At 43.7% G+C, this 17,512-nt stretch overlaps 1 protein-coding gene across 5 annotated transcripts in view; it reads left to right on the top strand.

Annotated features, from left to right (window-relative positions):
* Window positions 1-17,512, top strand: part of SLC16A12 (solute carrier family 16 member 12) — a 67,304-nt gene that overhangs the window by 3,240 nt on the left and 46,552 nt on the right. Inside the window, exons 2-4 of one of the 5 annotated variants that reach the window (XM_043552328.1) lie at window positions 8,144-8,300; window positions 8,855-8,919; window positions 11,018-11,112. The exons of 2 other annotated variants lie outside the window; for them this stretch is intronic. The gene's annotated coding sequence lies outside the window, so the exon portion shown is untranslated. Of the gene's footprint in view, window positions 1-8,143; window positions 8,301-8,844; window positions 8,920-9,972; window positions 10,093-11,017; window positions 11,113-17,512 lie in introns of those variants that run through there. 2 more of the 5 variants (XM_043552329.1, XM_043552331.1) reach the window with 2 other exon arrangements.

The raw sequence follows: 17,512 nt of genomic DNA, 5'->3' as shown, positions 1-17,512 counted from the left end.
TATGGAAGCTGATAATTACTGAATGGAAATAGATATTTTTGTTAAACTAATATTAAAAATTGATCTGCCTATATTTAACCTATCCGATCTAAAAGGCTCTAACTGATAACTCTTTCAGAGATGTAGGAAAGTGGTGCTGAGATGTATGTAAAATGGTCTGTGAAGAGACATGCAGTGATTTCTAATCCCACAACAGTATAGGAGGGTAAATATTAAGCTCTTGTTAATTTCTCATATTTCTTTTTTTCCTCTCTAACCAAGATTTCAGCTAGCACAAATAATTGTCTTAATTCCATACTGTGGACATCTCTTCCTTAAACTTTTTTTTCTAATTTTTTTGTTTACAGATCAACCACTGTACATTTTATCTAAATGTATCTAATGGAACTGGAGATGTGATTGATGCATTTATGTATTTTTGAGGCTGCAGTGTATTCTGGTGTTGGATTTACACTATCTTCTGATTTCCCACTGAAGTCCAATAAATAGCTAAGAAAGACTATGTGATTTGGTCATAAGAGCCTTTCCTTACTGGCCTTGACTATAAGGAGTTAAGAATTACATGTTCCAAAGGTGCCCAGGTTTGAGTTATAGGTGCAGATAGGGAATTCTATTTATGGATGTCCAGCCTGAGACCTTGGGCCTGACTTTCAGAGATGCTGAGGACCCAAACACCCCCTGATTTCAAATGGAGTTGTGGCGCTTAGCGCCCATGAAAACTACAGGCAGTCCTTGACTTTACAATGTTTGAGTTATGATGAATGGCACTGATGACATTTATAAATTGACACCCTGTTTTGACTTTCTGATGTCTGTTTCGAATTTACGACACTTGATCCGATGCAATGCCACGCCAGCGAACAAGTTAATATGTTCATACGTGCACATTAACATTCTGTGCTGCTCATCTCCCTGGCTTAAGATGGTCAGTTGCTCTTCCGATGCCATTTTTACGTGGTGAATCTTTGTGTTTCCAAACTTCATCTTAAAATTTTGTGTTTCTTTGCCATTAATAATGGCAGAAAAGCATAAATCTGATGATTGTTCTTCTAAGAAGAACATGTTAAGGGCTCAGTTCCTATGCAATCAACTTGATAACTAAGCAGCGTGTTGGACTTATTGCTCAAGTTGAGAAATTGTTAATCGTTTGGCTGGAGGATCAAAATCAACACCATGCTCCTGTGAGTTTAGGCATAATTCAGGAAAAGGCTAGGTGTCTTTATGATGATCTAATAAAGAAACAATAGGGGGAGAGTTCTAATGCTGAGCCTTTTAATGCCAGTAGGGGGTGGTTTATGTGTTTTAAAGCCAGGGTCAATTTGCATAACATCAGGGTCTCAGGTGAAGCTGCCAGTGCTGATGAGGAGGCAGCTCGTGCTTTTCCTGAGACATTGGCTGAGATAATTGAAGAGGGTGGGTATCGTGCTCAGGAAGTTTTTAACGTTGATAAAACTGGGCTCTTTTGGGGGAAAAATGCTGTCAAGAACTTACATTCCCAAAGAAGAGAAATCCATGCCAGGGTACAAAACTGCTAAAGATAGGCTCACTCTTTTGCTCAGTGCAAATTCTGCAGGTGACTTTAAACTTAAACCTTTGCAGCTTGTGTACCATTTGGAAAACCACAGGGTTTTGAAGGGATATTCCAAAGCATTTCTCCCAGTGATATGGAAATCCAATCCTAAGACATGGGTCAATAAGAACATTTTTGAGGATTGATTTAATCATCACTTTGTGCCAAGTGTCAGGGGTTATTGCAACAAAAACAGTCTTGCATTTAAAGCATTGTTAATCCTTGACAATGCTTCTGGTCATCCAACCATCCTTGATGACATGCATCCTGATATCAAAATGGTGTTTCTGCCCCCCAACACCACCTCATTGTTGCAATCCGTACCCCAGGGGATAATTGCATCCTTCAAGGCCTACTATCTTAGGAGCACATTTACCCAGGCCATCAGGGCAACTGAGAAGGGAGGTGGACCAGTTTGGAAGGAATTCTGGAAGGGCTTTAATATTTACCATGCAGTTAAGAACATCGGAGTGACATGGAGTGAAGTTAAACAATCAAATTTGAATGGTGTTTGGGGAATATTGTGTCCTGAGTTTGTGTCTGACTTCCAAAGCTTTACAGACACTGTTGAAGAGGTGACCAAAGATGTTGCTGAAATGGGCAAAGAACCCAGCTTAGACGTTGCACCAGAGGATGTTGATGCGTTGCTGGCATCACATTCTGAAGAATTAACTAATGGGGACCTCATTGAATTGGAACAACAAAAAGTGGCAGAGCAAGAAGATGATGTATCCACTGTTGAAGACACTCCGCCTCGTAAAGTCTTGACATCAAAAGTGTTGGCTGAGGCATTTCAATATTTGGAAGCTGCCATGTCCCTGTCTGAGGAACATGACCCCAACATTGAACACAGTGCATCTGTGAATAGGGGCACATCCAACATGTACAGCTGCTACAGAGAAATTTTCAAGGAAAAGAAGAGAACATCTGTCCAAACTTCCTTGAAGAAAGCAAACAAGACTCCAGAAAAACCTGCAGCCAGGACTCCTGAGAAGACTCCAGCCAAGAGCCCTTCAAAAAGTCCAGCAAAGTAATCTCAAAGTCCTTCCAAATCACCTCAAACCCCCTGAAAATTCCACCCAATTAGACCCACCCATGAGCTCAGAAGAAGGTGACCCATCTCTTTCTTTCCTTCAGTAGGTTTCTTAACCTACAAATCAAATGACAAGATCAGCAACACCCAGGAATGATGAAGACAAGGTGTATATAAACTTTTTTTTTTTTTTAAGGCTTTAAAATTGGTCTCTGCTTTTCAGATCATTTGTAGGTAGGGGTAATGTACAGTATTTCTTTATGTATTTTTAGCTTATGTGATTTTTATGTCCATATAATTGTTGTTTACAATATAAATACATTAATGCAGCTATATTACTCGTCTATAATTGACTGAGTTAAAAAGTCTGGGTTATTTTTGTGAAAATATCAGGCCTTGGTTCAGGAACCAATCTCCCACTTATAACATTGTTCCTATGGGAAAATGTGTTCTGAGTTATGACGTTTTGACTTAAGACACGATTTTCAGGAACCAATTGTGTCGTAAGTCCGAGCACTGCCTGTAGTTTCAAGGTGTCACAGGCTGGGCATCCAAAAATGGAGGCACCTGAAATCAGTGTCCACTTTTTAAAATGTTGGCCTAAACACACCATTAAAATATATCCTTTAAACCTTGCCTAGGGAGGTTTTATGGGACAGGGGGAGGGAGGTGGTGCTGCTCTGCTTTGAGTTTACCACAAATAATTGCTGTAGGTGAAATATTAACATTAGTGTACACTTATCTGTGTGAGACACCTAGTGATATTATATACTGTGAGCATTTACTGCCCTCCCAAACTTTCCAGAAGCGTTGACCTCACTCATCTGGCAATTTCTAGCATCATGGCTTCTGTTTGCTAGGTGTTGCGTCATACTGGTTTCAGAAGGGGTTTGAAAAACTTGAAAGTTTTCATGCTCTATCCCACATGGACAGAAAACTAAACTAGCTAAAAAACTATATTCCAGGAAATGCACTTTTTTCACAGTCAAGTATTCCAGGTAAATGAATGTGTTCCTTTGATATGAATAGAAAATTTTAGAGAGGGCAGTGGAGGGATCAAAGTGAATTCCATTTCCATTATTGTTAAACTGCTTCCTGTAACTTCTCATGCAGCAAGAAGTGAAATGTGCATGGGCAAAAAATGTCCACGAGTAACATGGGGAAACCTGTCAGAAAGACATGAATGTAGGACAAAATCCTGCAACATTCTTATTGCCATGGAGAATTTCTTCAAGTTCCTGAATGACTCAATGAAGTCATGTATGTTACTCTAGCCAGTCATATCTCAGCCCCAACTATTACTGACCACTATATATACACACGATGTAAACAAGCTACATGATTTGTTAAATTGTCATTTTTCCAGTGCAGCAGACTGTAGCTCCCTTACAAGATGTCCATGTATTCCCAATCCCTGTAATGTTGTTGCTTTATTTATTTGGTGATGTATTTATTTATGTACATGTTTGTTTTGTTTGTTTTATGGTGCTTACCATCTTCATATCTGAACATATCCTTACAACACCTCAGAGTGGTAGGGAAGTATTATTATCCCTATTGTATGAATTGGAGAACTGTCTCGTCAACACAAATGAAATACCAGCTGTTGGCTAGATCACCACCATTATTGTTGTCATTGAGGATAAAGGCCAGTGTAGGCATAGACGCTGACTTTTGTGGGTACTCCAGCGTTTGAGTATTCACAGAAATAAAATAGGGTGTACTCAGCAGCCCCTTGGATCAGCGCCTCCTGCCCACAGCAATCAGCTGTTCAGTGGCATGCAGGAGCCATTGGGGTAAGGGGGGGGGGGAGCAGGAGCAGGAAGAGACAGGGCAAGGGGATGGAATAGGGCAGGAAGAGGCTGGGTGGGGGTGGGGGTTTGAGGGAAGGAGTGGAGTGGGGGCAGGGACTGAGGTGGAGCCGGGGTCCAGCATCCCCAGGGGAAATCACACAATCAGCTCCTCTGAGTGCAGGCACTGCCTAAATCATTTGCTGAAAGATACACGGGAAGTGTGTGGTAGAGGCAGGAATAGAACTCATGCCTCTTGAGCTTCAGGCCAGTCTAAGAAGAGCATCTCTAACGGTAATCAAGGGTTCCTCACAATGCAGTATTAAAAAGCTGGATGCCCAACAGAGGTGCTCTCACACATTGTATTAACTCTACTGCTAAATCATGAGTTCTCGGTGCAGAAAGACTTTTAATACTAAGATAACATGACGGGGTTTTAGTTTAAGACCAGAAACCAGAATAATCTGAACCTCACCAAATAATATAACTCTTGTATTTATATATTTTTTAAATGACCCCCTATCGGTTCTGTGCTTGCGACAAGTCCAGCCCCAGGCTGAGCACCCCTGGCAGCAGAATTGGGGTGATTCCACAGTACAAGAGAAGAGGTATGCAGGCAGTACCCCCTGTGCAATGCAGGGCCCACTCCACAAGAGCAACCTGTATGCCTGAACATAGGGTTCAGATGAAGGTAGGGCATGTGTTGTCAGGGCTGGAAGACAAATAGGCTACCCTCGCCTTTGGATTGCAGTATCCCTGCAGAGTAGCTCCATAACCTGCGGAGAAGAATTTCTCCTGCTGCACCCATACTGCAGTTACTTGTGCTGGGTATGGGGCCCAGGATTTGGCCTTTACTCTGAAGAAGCAGTGTAATAAATACACAACATAGGTCTTTTCCTAGGTCCTGCTTCTGCACCACTGAAGTCAATGGGAGCACTGCACTTGCTTTTTGTAAATTACACACACCACCACTGACAGGGAGCCAGGTCTGGGATGGAGGGCAGCTACCAAACAATCCTCAGCACACTGAATAGCATTGGAGGGAAAATGTTGGCCCTACTTTGCTCCTATTCCTATAGTAAGTGCCATGGGATTTTTAATGTCCATGTAGAGCTGAAAGTGCCCAGATTTCATCTGAAAAATCCACATGCAGTATTCAGCGTGCAACTCAGTTTATCTTCTTTAGATAAATGAAAGGCTGCTCGCATTTGAGCATGTTGTTCCAAGAGTTTGAATCTAGGGCCCAAAGCCCATTGAAGTCTGTGGGAATCTTTCCATTGGGTTCAGTGGTTTCTAAATCAGGCTCTAAGCATTCAGAATCAATGCTAGCAGCCCAACTCATAAATGTACACTTACCATGATGTTTAGAGATTTATGCAGTATAGCACGTTATCCATGCGCATTGAAATAAGGAGGCATCCTCACATGGGCAATATCCTATTATTTATGTATTACAATTAATGGAAATACTAAAGTGGACCTATCCATATGAACAAAGTGCACTTGGCCCAGCTTAAAAATGCATCCTAAGGAAAAATTTATCCATATTCTACCCTGGATCTTTGAGCAGAATACATAAAAATTAACATTTAATTAAATTTAATTGCAAGCAGACACAGGAAAAAGGTGACCCTGATATTCATACATGGGGAAATTACTATTGGTTAATCAGCCCATGTTCTTAACACTATCTGCATCCTATTGAGTGAGGTACTGACAGGTTTCAGAGTAGCAGCCGTGTTAGTCTGTATCTGCAAAAAGAACAGGAGGACTTGTGGCACCTTAGAGACTAACCAATTTATTTGAGCATAAGCTTCTGTGAGCTACAGCTCACTTCGTCGGATGTAGTTGATGGTTTTTTTTCTTAAGTGAGTTAAAGAAAAGTCTGAAGTTGCTGTTAGTAAGAGGTAAGTTCAAAGGTTGTCTATAGGCTCTGTCTTGATGGGCAAAGAGGGTATGTTTCTAATTGTATTAGCTGGATTGAATTAACTGAGAAGCCCTTTTAGGGTATGTCTACACTGCATGTGGGAATGAGCCTCCAGTCCAGGGCCCCACAGACTACACAGCTATTTTTAGGGTGCTAGTGCAAGATGTTGCTTTGATCTTGTGACTTGGGCTCTTAAGATTGGGGCAGGAGAGGGAAGGACTTCAGAGCCCTTGCTCCACCCCTGGCTACAACATCTACTCAGCTGTTCCTGGAGCACCAGCCTGCGTCTGTGAGGGCTTGCATCCACCTGCAGTGTAGACTTGCCCTTAATGCTCCTGAAGACTAAAGAGGCTTGTTAATCCTGTTAAACTAATTTGACTGAGCCAAAGTAATTTTAAAAACCACACCTAATTCATCTGTCAAGAGTCAGAGGGCTTAAAAAAAATGAGACAGGCACAATGGCCTTTGAGGCTGTGTCTAGATGGACAAATAAGGAGACTTTCTCTCCTTAGGTAGTTTTATCACCTGGTGTCTTTTTTACCACATTCACTAATGTAGTAACTTCCTAATGGGGACACCTCAGTTTGTAGGTTTTCATACCTTAGCAGGCTGAGGTAAACCCTTAACTCCCTACTGGTATTTATCTCCCACTTGCTAACCCATGTGTAAATTACATTTGCCTTGCCCACAGCCCGATTTTATCATGTGTTATCTAGTACACAGTAACCGGTTTCCCCCCACACTTTTTTTTTTTCTTAGTTTGGATGCACCTTTAAAGTATTTAGAGCTGGTTGTTGGGCTTTAGTGTGACCCAGCTCAAATGAAGAGTGTCTATGGGGGTTTTAAAGGATATCTTAATTGAGTTAAATTAACTCATCTGAGGAAATTGGATTGAAAAACACTTTTTTCGCCCCAGAAGACAGGAGTTTATTGTGCTGAATATAGGCCTTGTTTAGACTAGACTCGATACGTGATGTTGGCACATATGATACGTTTGTGAAGTCTAGTGCAAACAAGGCACCTTGTTTTAACCCATGCTAAAATGGGTGAGAGAAAAGCGGTAACATTACTCCATAACTCTTAGCCTAGACAAGTCCTGGACAGCCCAGGCATAATTCACTTCCCTAAATTAATCTCCGCTTTCTCTTTACTTTCTCTCCCGCCTGCCTTAACCACGTATTAGCACTAACGGGGCAATTCTGAATGAAGTGCAGTGTTGGGAAAGGCGCTGGGTTTATCCCTACTGTTCCCACGGTGGCCATCGATTTAAGTAAATTCCCAGAATTCTTTGTCAAATACGGAGTTGACATAAGGAGCAGCGTGCATTTCAGACCCTGGCTCTTCCCGGGGCCAATGCAGCTGACAGTTGTTGTAAAGTGAGGATCATTGCTGTGAATAAAGAGATGGCCAGCCAGCTCATCTGGCCAGATTTTCTATTTTAAAATCCACAGCACTTTCTCCGATCCTTTATCAGCTGCTTAAAGTGGCACGTAAAGTACTTTTGAAAGAGATCCATTTGCCAACATTTTGCGGGCTCTGTTGGTTAATTCTTTAACATCCGAGTCGTTAACTGAATCAAAGAGAACACCTCATGCAGGAAGCAAAAACGAACACCCTGGCCTCTCCTTCCAAAAAGCACTCTCCCCCTTCCCTCTGGGAGGCAATCCAGGTCAGCTTTAGCTCTTTTCAGCCCGGTCTGTATTAAATCCTTGTGGTTTAAGGTGCCCCATGTAAAGTAAGCAGAGGCCAGGGGAGTTGGTGTAATCCGATTCCAGTGAGCTAGGGGCCAGGATTTCACTGTAACTTTGCTGCGGCTTCCCTAGCTCCCGGCGGATCGGCACGAGCAGAAGTTGGCCGCCCCGGGCAGCCCTAGGAGGAGTCTGGGTGTACCCCTGACCTGGCCACCTCTTCCACACGGCGTCTCGGGCCGTGCGGGGCGGTTCAGCCCAGTCACCCTGCGGCGGCCGCAGCGCACGCCAGGTAAGCTCCTCCGTGTCCCCGGTGCCGAGCTTGACCTTGGGTTAGGGTTTTATGGCAGCTCTTCCGAGAAGGGCTGGCTAGGCGGGGGCGGTGAGAGGTGAGATTGGGTGCGAGGGGGACAGCGGGATGGTGGAGGAGGAGAGGGTGCGATAGGAGATGAAAAGGGATCCGGGGTGTTAAAGGGAGTGGAGTGGGGTGGGGGGGGGGGAGACTGCAGCGGAGGAAAGACCTGTGGGGTTAAGGGTGTGGGTGTGTTTGGGGGATGCATTATTATTGGTATTGCAATAGCACCTACCGGCCCTAGTCATTGGCTGGGGCTCTACTGGGTGAGGGGGAAAGCGTGTGTGTGAGAGAGAGAGAGAGAGTGTGTGTGTTGGGGATAATGTGGGCTAACGGGGTGTGTGCTGAGGGTTGTGATGGGGCCGCCGGGAGGGCCGGTATGAGGGCGGGGTTTGAAAGGAGAAGAAGAGGGGAGGAATTCAACGGAATCGTTGCTTGTACAATGAGAAGAGAGTTTCTCTCTCTTGTCCTACCACCCCTGTTCATGTTGTCAGGCAGCCAGTCCCTTAGCAGGAGCAGACGTCCAAGGTGCAAAGGCAGCCAATGGCAGGGGCCGCAGGTTTGTATAATTTTTGGTGGTGCCCAGAACGGGTCCAAGTCCCTCCCTCCCCACCTGCCTTGTAAGCCGATATATATTTTTTAAACTAATGTAAACGTGGACTGGAAACAGTAAGTGTTTAGCAGTTTCCCTATATTACACAATGTGGGGGGATGAGGGGTTTGGACTGTGGGAGGGGGCTCAGGGCTAGGGCAGAGGGTTGAGGTGTGGGGGTGAGGGCTGGGGAGGAGGTTGTTCACAGTGCAGGAGGGGGCTCAGGGCTTGGGTAGAGGGTTGGGGTGAGGGCTCTGGGTAGGGTTGGGGATGAGGTGTTTGGGGTGTGGGAAGGGACTCAGGGCTAGGGCAGAGGGTTGGGGTGTGGAAGTGGCTCAGGGCTAGGGCAGAGGGTTGAGGTGCGGGGGTGAGGGCTGGGGAGGAGGTTGTTCACGGTGCAGGAGGGGGCTCAGGGCTGGGGTAGAAGGTTGGGGTGCAGGGGGGTGAGGGCTCTGGGTAGGCTGGGGATGAGGGGTTTGGGGTGTGGGAAGGGATTCAGGGCTAGGGCAGAGGGTTGGGGTGTGGGAGTGGCTCAGGGCTAGGGCAGAGGGTTGGGATGTGGGGGGGATGAGGGGTGTGGGAGTGGCTCAGGGCTAGGGCAGAGGGTTGAGGTGCGGGGGTGAGGACTGCAAGGTGGGGCTGGGGAATGAAGGGTTCATGGTGCAGGAGGGGGCTCAGGGCTAGGGCAGAGGGTTGCGGTGTGCGGGGATGAGGGGTTGGGGTGTGGGAGGGGCTCAGGGCTAGGGCAGAGGGTTGGGGTGGGGCTGGGGATGAGGGGTTTGGAAGGGGGCTCAGGGCTAGGGCAGAGGGTTGAGGTGCAGGGGTGAGGGCTGTGGGGTGGGGCTGGGGGATGAAGGGTTCACAGTGCAGGAGGGGGCTCAGGGCTGGGGTAGAGGGTTGGTGTGCAGGGGGGGTGAGGACTCTGGCTGGGGGCGCAGGCTCTGAGGCAGGGTGGGGTGGGGATGAGGAGTTTGGGGTGCAGGCAGGCTGCCCCGGGGCTGGGTCCAGAGAGGAAGACTCCACGGTCCCTCCAGCCCTTTCCCTGCTGGCAGCAGCGAGCTCCAGGGAAGGGCCCCCCGGGGCAGCACACTCACCCGGTACCATCACTGCACATGCTCCTAGGGGCTGGGCCCCTTTCAGGTACAGGAAGCCCCCTTGCCTCCCCTGTGGCGAGTGCCGGGGCGGGGGGGAGGGCTCCCATCATGTGTGCGCCTCCTCCCTCCACAGGCAGCAGCTGCACTGCCGCAGCAGCCTCCGCCAGCACTGCTCCCTTCTGCAGCCAGTGAGGGAGAGCAGCGTGGGGCGGCAGGGCAGCCGCTCCCTGCCCAGGGCACAGGCAGGGACACTCTGGGGGAGGTGCGCGTAGGGTGACCAGATGTCCCAATTTTATATGGACAGTCCCGATTTTTGGGCCTTTTTCTTACTTAGGCTCCTATTACCTCCCACCCCCGTCCCGATTTTTCACATTTGCTGTCTGGTCACCCTAGGCATGCGGGGCCGGGGGAGAGACCCGTCCCGAACATTGGTGGAGCCGGGCCCCTGGGCCCTGAATTTGCTGGAGCACAGGCACCACAGGCCCATGTAACTCGTTGCCCCTGGCCAATGGCAAGAAGGTTTCCAAATGCTCCGCTAGTTAGATCGGCTAGGAAACTTCCTGGGGAAAGTGGCTTTTCCTTGGTTGCTGTAACAGTCTTGGGAACAAGGATGTGGTGGTGTTATCTGGGCGAGGCAAGGTAGAGAGGCGACTGGAGGGGGCCTGGGCAGGGGTCTACCAGAGCAAAGGGCAGCCTTGTTCTCTGCCTGCTTGCATGCAAAGTGCAGGAACCAAAGCAACCCAAAGAGCATTATTTTGAGACAAAGGGATGTCAGGATTTAGATCTGATGACTTTACCTGCTAGGAAATAGTTTCAAAAACACACTTTGCAAAACTGTTAGAGGGCAGAGTCCGGCTTTCGCCCCTTGAGTTCAAAGGCAAAATGCCCAGTGAATTCAGTGGGAAGAGGGTTGCTGCTTTGGGGCCGGACTGTGCTATGTTACTCACATCAAGTAACATTGTCCTGCACAGGTACCTGTATCAAATTCAGTGGCACTAACTCCATATGTGAGGGTGAGAGGTCCCACAAGCTGGCATTCTGGGCTTGTCTGTCAAACACTCTTCCTGTAAGTGTATTGGAGATGAGATTTTAAAGACACTATGTGTTGCGGTAGTCCTATATTTAGTCCTGCATATATGGAAATAGTTTGCTGCAGTGTTGTATAAAATTATAAATGTGACTATTTTAGAGCTGGTTAAACTTTTGAACTTTGAAAATATTATACTAAAATGGGCATATTTCATAAAAAATTGTATGAAAAATTCATTCCATTTTCTAGTTAGCTATGGAGCTAGTAGAAACATTTCAAAATTCAAAAAATTTCAACGGGAAAAGTGGGATGAAACTTTCACCCCTCCCACCCAAATCATTTGAGTCCCATTTTTTTTGACCAGCTCTACAATATTTACAGTTTTGTTGCTGATTGTATAAAAAGGCAAACTTGCACAAAAACTGTCATGTAGTCCAATAGTTTGAATCACATGAGTTTCTTAACTAATATTTTAAGTGAATGATCTTCATATTCCCTCTACTTTTGTGGTTTCCAACCACAGAACTGTGATAGATTGATTTTTTTTTTTTTTAAAACATATTTGTTTTCAATTTTTCAGTTTATAATACATCAATATGATTAACCATGAGTGATACAATCAAAAAATGGTTCAACTATCCAAATTCCCAGGTGGTATCACAGAATGTAATTCTCTTATTCCTTGGGATACCTGTGCAACTATACCTGTTCCAAATTCCATTTGAAATAATTATTTCAAATATAAGAATGAACATTGGAGCATTTGCAGCACGAGCTATGCTTTTGTAGTATGCAATATGTGCAGAGAGGATTAATTGTCTTTCTGTCAGTTCATTACCTAAGACTTGATCATGCAAAACCTTAGTGATGCACATGGTCTTACTTATAAAAGTAGTCCCATTGAAATCAATGGAATTAATTGTGCGATGAAGGATTGCTAAATGTGGCCCATATTATTGTATAGGGATATTAAAACCATAAAAATGGTGACTCAATCATGTTGAGTACCTTCTGGGAGGTCCTCAGTGCTGGGGGTAGTTGAGTGCTCAGCATCTTGCAGGACTGAGCCAACCCATAAGTATGAAATAATATAAATATGCAAATACCTTCCAACCTACCTACATTATAAAGCTTTTAAACAATTATTTGTTTGTATCTCTATATAGTTAGTACATGCTTGATAATTCAACTAAAAAACAAAAAAGCAAAATGAGAATACTTATAATGAGCCTTGGCTGAACTAGTACTTTTTGATTAATTTGCCATTAGTTTACTTTTAAACTTGTTTAATTCCAAGAATGTAGACTCTTAATGAAACATTTGGGATGAATTCAAGTACGTTTGCGTGATAACCTTTTGACTGCGTTGATTTCATCGAATTAACAAGCTAGTTGGAGCAGCCACATTCAATTTGTTGTTGTATGTCTGTTCCTGCAGAGTCAGTGAAATAACGTTTCCTTTAATGCTGGGAAATTACAGGGAAAACATGAAACTTAATGAAGTGTAGCAGGATTACACTTTGCTCAAAAGAGGTCTGTTATGCCTTTATTGTATATAATGTTGTTGTTAATGTAACATCATTACAATGCAATCTTTCACAAAAATAGTCCATTCATTACTTTTTCTCCACTATTTTATTTCATACCCTATTTTTCCTTTCTATTCTATTTTTTACTTTGTCATTACCTATGAGAGCATGTGGCAACACCATTTTAATTGAGAGTATGTCAATATTTTCTTTAGAAGCCTCCATTTTAAGCACTCTAAAACTCACTGATTAACTTTTGCTTTAAATTAAGACTGGGAAAGGCATGAAATAAAATATCTCCATGCAAGAGAGTGCATTTTTATTTTACAAAGCTTTGTCAAAATTGGTTTAGCTACAAAAATTCAGGGAGGAAAAGCTTGAAAACAGAGTATTTTGTCCAGCTTTTGGCATTGAGTATTCATCGCATACCTTTACCTAACAAATGGCTTTAAAAAGGTACACTTTTACTAACTGTTAAGGCTGGGCCAAATGCTGAAATCCTTTAGATAAAGCCTGTAGGGAGAGAGTTTCAAATATTTTAGGTATGCACAGGGAACTACCTTCCTTAGTTATGCATATAGTTACTGCACTTGCATGAAACAAAAAAGTAATTGAATGCTCAAACATCCTTATATGATCATTTGGGCATGCAGTTAACAGATAGGTGCGTGCAGCCATAGTGACTGCACACAAAAAAAAAGGTATGTAATTTTATGTATATTTGGCAGATGCTTGTCCTCGTTGATTTTACTCTACGGGTATTTGGTGATCATTGTAATCAATTTCAGGAGGCATTTACTGTACTGTTCTTTACAATCCCACCTGTCATGCAGGAAGGGATCTTTGTATTGATAGGAACTGAATGTTATTCACTGGAATGTGTTCTGCCAGTCAGGTGGAATTGTAAGGCTCCAGGAGTGTAGTATGTCCAGATAATAACCAATACTCTTTTTGTAAAGCATGCTGAGACGCCTCTAAGCATACAGAAAAATACGCAAAATTACCTAGTCATAATGTATACTGCTTACATATGAAAAAACAATGAGGCGTCCTTGTGGCACCTTAGAGACTAACGCATTTATTTGGGCATAAGCTTTCATGGGCTAGAACCCAGTTCATCAGATTCATGGAGTGGGTTTTAGCTCACGAAAGCTTATGCCCAAATAAATACGTTAGTCTCGAAGGTGCCACAAGGACGCCTCATTGCTTTTGCTGATACGGACTAACACGGCTACCACTCTGAAACCTGCTTACATATGGGAATGTTACACTCTGTGCACTTTGAGTATTCTGTGGATGTGCTGTTAAAGTTTTACATACTCTAAAAGTATTATGCAACTAGTCATGTTTTAATTTAGAAGCATACTCAAGGAGATGGAAAAGTCAGTGGGGCACGGCAGCTTCCAAAATCCACTGTAAGTGGTTTCTGGGTGGAATAAATGTGTTTTTATATCAGTATTTTAAAATTTTCTGTTCCTGCTCTGGCCTGATACACACATTCTTTCTACATGATGATCCTGCTGTAGCATCTTACAAAGCATTTACATCAAAAGACATTTCTGTGGTGTTCCGTGTGGGTATCAATAAAAAACACTGCTGTACTTCATTGCTCAGAGATTGAGAGAGATGCTGTACTGTAGGGTAATTTTCAGTGATTGTAAAAACTATCCCACTTCTTACTATTTCATTTAAGTTCAAGAGACCTCTTGTCATCCCTGCTGTAATTTTCTAACAGGAACTGAATTTGATACTCATGTGTGGAAAGCTCAGAATTAGTTACTTGCTATTAAAGTCCTGAGACAGTAGTAAAGAATCACTGATTTGCTGTCTTCTAACATGAAATGAGAAATGGTATTAGAATAAAGAAACCACTATTTTCCCTGAAGCTACTCAGTTTTTCCAGCTCTTCATCGCTGTAGTTTCATCTTAAATCTTCCTGGAACCCCCTCGTTTGGAGACCCTGATATCCATTAAAAGAAATGGTACTCATATTTCATATCTCCCTGTTTCCTGTACAAAGAAACTTAAACAAGAATGAATATTTAAAGACAAGTTATAGATCCACAGACCTCTTTGGCTTCATCATTCATCCATGGAGTAGGGTTTTTTCAACTGTTTCACTTGGATTATCCAATCCCAAAGGTGTAGAGCTCTTCTCAAGAGAATGATCTCCCTTTGCTGTGGTGGGAGTCCCATTGCCGCTAGGGTCACATAGCAATTCAAACTGGGTTTGGAAGCAGCTGCCAGACGCTTTTTCTGGATTGCCTACCTTGATCAGTCTTGAGCATGCAGGATCTCAGGCTCAGCTGTATGTGGTGACCCAGCTGGTGTTAGCCAATATTTATCCCCCTTCAATTTTAATCAGGGCTGTGGTCTCATGGTCTAAGGTTTGGTGCATTTCACTGCCCTCTATGTAATACAAATGACTCCTGCTGGGGATCTTGGGTAAAATTCTGCAGTTCTTACACAGCCTTCACTGTGGCAAAAATTCAGTTGGGCTGGATTGTAGATTGGAACGCAGGAGCACCAAGCCCAGCAGCAGCTCTGGGGTCTATTGTGCTGCAGGGAGACACAATACCTCTGGGAGCTCTCAGGAGCACAGATGGCTTCTGCACCAGTCAGGGAAAGGGAGGTGCAGTATCCACTTCTCTGCTGCCCCGCCCCACTTTTTCCTGCCCTCTTTACAAAAGGTACTGCTAATGCCACTGTCAGTGCTATCCCATTGACTTCAGTGGGAGTTTTGTTGTAGTGAAGACTAGGTAAAGATTGCAGGCATTGGCCCCTTACCAATAAAACAAAAGAAGAAGCCTAAAATTTCCCTTTGTAGGACCCATGTGACCACACCTAGCTCCTTTACGAGCTGTGCTCTAGTATCAAAGTGATGGGTATAAAAAAAAATCCTTGTATTTAGGGTTATTCTTTGTTTTAGAGTAGCAAGACACAATCCCAATTTTTATTTCACTGGGAAGGGGTTGATCCCCTGTAGAACAAATACCTTGCACGTTCACTTACCATATGGTCCCTAGCTAACACAGTGATTGACACCTGAGATCAGATTGCTCAGGCTGCATGTTACAGTGCCCTGCAGAACTCAAATACAGCTAGGAAGGACCTCTCTCCTTCAGTAGTCGAGGCCAAATCCAGCACTCGTTACCTGTAGACTTAGGAGTTGTGCAAACTTCAGAGGCAGTAAATCTTAGCTCAACAGCAAGATAACTTAGCCAAAAGATGAGCCTGCTGTTGGAGTCTCAAAAGCCTCTCCCCTCAGCCAGACCTGCAGGGCAGCTGAGAGTTATACAGCTGCTGTGGAGAATGAGATCACAAGGTGTGTATGATTTTATTAGAACCAGTTTGCTTATCCCTGTTAAACCTGATCAGTTGTCTGTCATGCATTAAATGATGCCATTTAAGAGTTTACTTTGGGTGCAAAGCCTGTGCACTGAGCTGTCTTGTTTGCAAGGTTCTCTCTAAAGTGGTGTATTCTGTTTTTCTGCTCCTAAGCACTTGTAACAAACCAAACAAGGCTTTCATTTTTTCCCTTGTATGTGTCATAATTATTTGTCTGTGCCTCCCTTCTATAGACTCATACATTTAACTACTTGATGCTCTTAGAAGGTGAAATAATGAACTTAGAGGATGGTAACTGAAGAGTTCTTTAGTGTCATTTTGAGTCAGTGATGTTACTAGTCTTTTACTGTTGGAATATTTTCCTTTTTCTTTTCTCCTTTTTCTGTTATTTTATTGTGAGGTGATTTTTATTGGTTTTATTATGAACTCCATCTTTCCTCTGTGAAAGAATCGGAGCCTTATGCATTAACAAAGCTGAGTTTAATGAGGCCCAAGAGCCATCTTTTCAATCACAGGGAATACATTTTCAGTTTCCAGCATAATGGCTTTTCTCAAAGCTCAGGGAACTGATTCCCTGGGATATTCCAATTTGAGACTGTACTGATTTTAGTTTTCTCTGTCCCTCCTCCTCTGCTATCATTTTGTGTAGACCAGACCAGTTTGTGTTAACACTTCTTTCTGTCTGTAGACATTCTGATTTTCCAGAAGACATGTTTTCATTTGGATGACAGAGCCAGTCTGCCCACTCTCATCTGCCCATCTTTCATCCTGCATCATATGCCTGGAGAACTTTCCCACCAGCTGGCCACCTTGCTCTCATAGAAACCACTTCTTAAAATACATTTCTTCCATAAACCCTTTAAAATGAATCCACCACAGAAAGGTCATCTTGTCTGAGCTGCCTGATCTACTCAACCAATCCAGTTTGCTCTTTGGGGAAAAGCTTTACTTCCATAAGCAGTATCTTCTAGTCACCCCCACCCCTCCACCTCAGCCCACAGCGCTCCTCATTTCAGTTCAGGCTATGTTTTGTCATTTTGTTATGTTTTTTATTTAATTAGAATTGCAGCCTCTTCTTGACTAAGAAGCCTGTGCTGTTCCAGGTATAGTCATGGCACAATGTAAATAAAAACAAATCACATCAGTATACTGGCTGGCAAAAACACATCTATGTTTTTAAGTGGTGGTAGAGATTTAAAATAATCCCTCTGTGAAGACACATGAAATGAAAACCAGCTGAGCAAGAGTCTGAGCAGCAATTCTACTCTGCAAGGGCCTGGTTCATACAAAAATAAGCAACTTCTGCAAATCAGGGTCTGATATGAGGTCCCAGAAAGCCCCAGTTTTGTGATGTGAAAGAAGATATTACTGTTGAACTGGGGCTTAAATTTGCTAATTTTCCTGTCTATGTAATTTCAGTCACTTTCCCTCTATTTCATTATGCTTGGGTCACATTCATATTTGAAACCAAAAGTAGAAGTGGAGACTCTATGGAATACAATTAGATGAGAGTAATGAATCCAGCAAAGTGAAGAATATACTGTATGGAGCATTGCAGCT

Source organism: Chelonia mydas, chromosome 7 (genome assembly GCF_015237465.2).
Source record: "Chelonia mydas isolate rCheMyd1 chromosome 7, rCheMyd1.pri.v2, whole genome shotgun sequence".
NCBI lineage: Eukaryota > Metazoa > Chordata > Testudines > Cheloniidae > Chelonia > Chelonia mydas.
The sequence above is the reverse complement of the archived record's forward strand: the minus strand, read 5'-3'. Positions and strand labels throughout refer to the sequence as shown.